We start from the raw sequence: 5337 nt of genomic DNA on the forward strand, positions 1-5337 counted from the left end.
CCGCCCCAGAATGTTTCCGCCGTTCGTGGTTTTGGGGTGTGACAGAAATTGATGTTTCTTTCAGGAGGTATTCTGGTAGAAAATACTAATGTTTCTACTTCATGTGCAGGTAAAGTAGCAGAAGATGAGAACAAGGAAAGCACTACTGAACAAACCAATGACTCCTTGAACTCTAAATCTGTTGCTTCGAACTCAACTGCTTCTGATCAACCTGCCGTTGAGAAATACAGGCCACCAATTCCAACGCAACAGAGTTCTGGTTGCAAGTGTGCATGTGGGAACAACAAGAGACAAGGCAAAGATACGCCACCAGGGGCAGGAAGAAACAGCTTCATAGCAAAGAAAAAGACATGTTTTCACTGTGGAACACCTGGACACATTGCTCGAAACTATCCAAATCGCGCATACGTTCCCTACTCCGCACAAGGATGGCAAAACGTGCCAAGTGGGAGATACTTCAAAAGAAATCCTTCCAGTTCACGTTTAGACAATGGTGACTGGAACGCGCAGAAGGCCAAGAATCAAACCCACAAGGCAAAGAATATGAATCCCAATGGCAAGAAGGAAATGCCTGCCAAGAAGCCCAATCCAAGAGATGCTCCAGTGAAGCCAAGACTGGTTAGGTCAAAGTCATCTCGGCAGTTGGCTTCAAGTTCCAAAGCAAGTGCCGAGGCACCCATCGGATCGAACAAGAAATGAGTTAAACCCGAATATAGATGGGTACCAAAGGTGAAAACTCCCAAATCTTCTATTAACTCTAATATTTCTCGTCTTTTGTTTGTGATAAACAGGATATGTCATAGGAGAGAGTACCCTGCAAGGATGGAAAAGGTCGACCCAGTTTCAAAATGGACTGGGTTCCAAAGACCAATTAATCCCGCTCTGTGTCGGAGCAGCTATGGAGGCATATCATCAGACTTCGGTTTGTTGGTAGTGGCTGTTCCAGGCACATGATAGGAGACATCTCTCAACTGTACAGCACTCAGAACATTATTTGAGAGTATGTATCCTTTGCGGGAAAGTAAGAAAGGAAGAGATCACAAATGGGGTTAGTGCTTAATGATATGAAGAATTTTTGGATCTGTTCTGAGATTATGCTTGCTGTTCTCAGACCTTCTGAATGCAGATTCAATCGTTGAATTACGGTTTGCATTTTTTTTCTCTATACTCCTGAGTTTTTCTTAAGTTGATTCGCTTTAAAGACTAATTTTTGTCTTAGGATAGTTTAAATTTGCGCATTTACTTTCGTTTCTCTCCTATGCACAAATTTAGGGGGAGAAATATAAACAAAACAAAAATTAAAAAAATTTAATTTAAAAAAAATCCAAAAACATTACAAATAAGAAAATAAAAAATATGGTGCTAATGGAATGTGCTTGCAGGAGATGTTTTGAGAAATAAAATTAGCAAGTGATAATGGGCAATCTGAATCGGTGTAACGTACCTAAGTTGAATCGTCTACGCTCTGTGTTCGATGCGCTGGTAGGCATGAAAGATTTTAAATGGACTTGACTAGGGAGAGTTGAACCTAATGAATTTAAGGACTTGACAAACTTTGACCTAGTTAGATCCGTTTACCCTGATTTCACAATGCTCGGATAGGTTGAGCAGGGAGATATACATGGGAATCTACCGGTCACATTAAATAACCCGTATCTAGAACTGTGGATTCACTTTTGTCCTTAATTCCGGTTGGATGGGGCGACTGGTAAATTCCGATAAAGTAGTTCTGTAGAATATCATTTTCTTTCTTTCTCTCTGTTAGTCATATGTTGTCTCCTTTGCGTGACTTCCAATCTGACCTGGTACATAACATATGCAACTCTATTTCTCTGCATGTTATATATATGAAATTCCTCATATCTGTTAGCCATATGTTGTCTCCTTTGCGTGACTTCTAATCCGACCTGGTACACAGCATATGCAACCTTCTACTTCTCAATCCCTCTAAAACGTTAAGTAATAGCAATCTGAATCTGTCCTCTCTGTGAATGATTGTCTGCTCACCCGATGTAAGGAGTACTCTGGAAGTTCTTGATGGCTGGGGCATATCAGGAAGCGGGAAACACGTTCTAGTACACTTAAAATTGAACACATACAGATTGTTTGTAGATCTTACTGCTCGATTTAGGTGAACAACAATATCCCTGGTTGTAGTCAGTTAAATGGTCATAAGAAAATTTTATTTAAGAATTAGGGCCAATCGTGATAGTAATGTTACAATTAGATATATGCGTGTATCATGTCATTGGTAAAATGTCCAAAACTGTCACAAATTTTTTTCGTGTTTAAGTGGACCACAATACTGGTGATCGATCAGACGAAGATGTGAAAATAAGGGTACCGACAAGTGGAATAAGGTTGTCCAACAACTTTTATCCCAAATCACTCTTAAAGATAGATATCATTTTATTTTTGTTAAGTTTGTTCATAGTGTTCTTCTAATTTAAATATTAGGGGAGAATTAAAAATTTTAAAAACCAAACAAAAATCAGAAAATTAAAAAAAAAATGTTTTATTTCTTGTTCAGAAAAATCGAAAAAAAAATCCAAAAATATTTTTGTTTCTGTTTTAAGTTGTTTTAAGTTTTCGTTTAGTTTTGTTTTGTCTTGAAAAGTGATTTCAGCTCATGGAGTTTGTGTCGAAGATTTCTAAGCCAAAGGCTTCTTCCGTGAGCATCGAAGAATTCTCATTCGAAGGGGTAAGAAATGAAGATTATTCTTTCAACATTCAATCCTTCAACCCCAGAAGCAAGGTGAAGCAGAAATTGAAGATTATGTGACGGATTGCATTGAATCCTCCTCAATCAGTCTGCCGCTATCGTTATACCTGCTAAAGTGATCCAGAAGATTTGTTCTCTCTAAAGAGTCTCAAGCTGAAAGCGCTATTTTTCAAGAATCGGTACGTCAAGCCTCCTCACCCAACGTGCGTTCAATGTCAAATTTTGAAGAAATTCCCAACTGCTCAAGATGAAGTCATTTATTGAAGATTCATCAAGTTCATCTTGAAGTCGTGAAGTCATCGAAGATTAAAGCTGAAGCCAAAGCTCCCATTGAAGTTTAACAAGAAAAGTCAGCTACTTTTTAGGAGGGGCTTGTTGGGTCAATTAAGAAAAGAAAGTTATAAATCAAGGGGGAGATTGTTGGGTCAAAAATATGGTTTATACTTTACTTTTCTAGAAAAATGTATTTTTGTGTCTTAGATCGTAAATTGTTGGATGTTTACGGCCATAAACGTGTTTACGGCTGTGTTTACGGCCGTAAACAGTTTAACGACCGTAAACCCATTTACGACCCATGTTCTCCGGCCCATGTTCCCCTTGTATATATATAGGTGTTAGGGTGAGGAGTAGAGATTGATGAATGAGAGAAGAGAGAAACTAGAGAGCATTTTGTGTGTGTGAATCTTTTGTATCTGGAACTTTAATTCTAATCAATACATACAAAGATTCATATTATTCTTCTTCTCCTTCTCTTCTATTTGATCTGATATCATCCGTTTGATTGGGATTCCACACCATCAAACATATCTGATTGATACACAGGCATAATTAGGGACTTACATTGATGGAGCCTCACCCATCACCTGCTCGACTCTTTCTCCCTCTCATTAGTGATTGAAATCAACAACAGTCACAGTTTTGGTTGTTCTCCCTTCTCAATCATCGTGAGGAGCAATCAACTGCCATCATGAGCTATCTCGTTCTCACAGTTTCGGCAAAGATGTCTGGTGATGTCACAGAGTTACAGCTCGACGTCAAGGTAAAATTACGGTAGTATGTGAGTTAACAATTGTGTGCAATCAACTGCCATCATCACCTGTAATCCCTTGATCTGGCTTAATGTATGTGAGTTAACAATTGTGCATTATTTAATTGATCTAGTGTTATGATCAACTTCTGTTTCCTGATCGTTGCGAAATCAGTTAACAAACAATTGTGTATGAATCCATATGCTTACTAATAGACAAATAGATAATGTGAATTGATTGGTGAAATCATGCCTTACATGAATTGATTGGATTGCTTATGAACTCGGAATGAAAGTGTTAATGCTCATAAGGTGGAAAAACCTGTTGATAAAGTGAAATCATGCCTCCCAAGAATGGATTACTCCTATTTTTATTTGTTAGCTTGATATATTTGTATGAGTAGACTATGGAAGAGCTCAAAGCAGAATTTTTGTAAGATGTGTATCGGATAATTTGTTGTTAGAATTGATGTTATAATGTCATATTTATAAATTTTTTTTAATATTTTTTTTAATTGATATGATTTTATATTTATTAATATTATATCTAATGTTATATTCTTAGGATTAATGTTATATTTATTAATTTTTTAATAATCAATGGTCCCCGATTAATCCCCGTCCAACCGATTAATCCCTAGACTCAGTCCGCCGCTTAGCTAACGTCTAGCGTTTTCAGCAACCTTGATATATATATATATATATATATATATATATATATATATATATATATATATATATATATATATATATATATATTCTATTTTTACGAACAATAAAATATTTCACTAATAAAATTTGTTCTCACGGTTTCACAAAAGTAGAGATCGTGAGATTTAACTTCACCCACATATTTCTCCATTGCCACTCTAGCGGTCCAGTATACCGCTGCGGTGGGAATGTTATATTCATAAATGATTATGCAGTGTTGCCCATTTCTCTTTTCCCCACCACAATAATCGTCATTGCCACAACCTCCGTCACCAACTGACACCACCACTACCACTACCACCTCTACCTCCACCGCCTATGCCAGCACCACCAACCACCATAATCATATATGAAATATGATTAATCATTTTGTGAACAAAAATATATCATATATGTATAAATATGTATAATCGTTTATGACCTCTCTGCCATATTATCATTTATGATTAGATATATTTCGTCACGTTGTACGTTGTATCGTTAAAATGACAAATGAGAAATATGTGTTTGAGGTTGAAAATCTCTATTTTTTTCAAAATTTCAATGAAACCAACCTCTCTCTCTCTCTCTCTCTCTCTCTCTCTCCATATATATATATATATATATATATATATATATATATATATATATATATATATATATATATATATATATATATATACCTAACAACCTTATATAAGCTTAGCTACCTAACCTCATCAAACTATGTGATTTTGCATTAAATTTTCATTGCAATCATCCAAAGTTCTTAAACTTCATACCTAAACTTGATTTACTTCAAAAAAATTTGGAAATTCATCATTATATTTCTCCTGCATCCTTTCATTTGTAGCGGTAGGATATGAAGCCCATCAGGTGGTATTCGATAGAAAGACGT

The sequence above is a fragment of the Lactuca sativa genome, chromosome 3, assembly GCF_002870075.4.
Source record: "Lactuca sativa cultivar Salinas chromosome 3, Lsat_Salinas_v11, whole genome shotgun sequence".
Classification (NCBI taxonomy): Eukaryota; Viridiplantae; Streptophyta; class Magnoliopsida; order Asterales; family Asteraceae; genus Lactuca; species Lactuca sativa.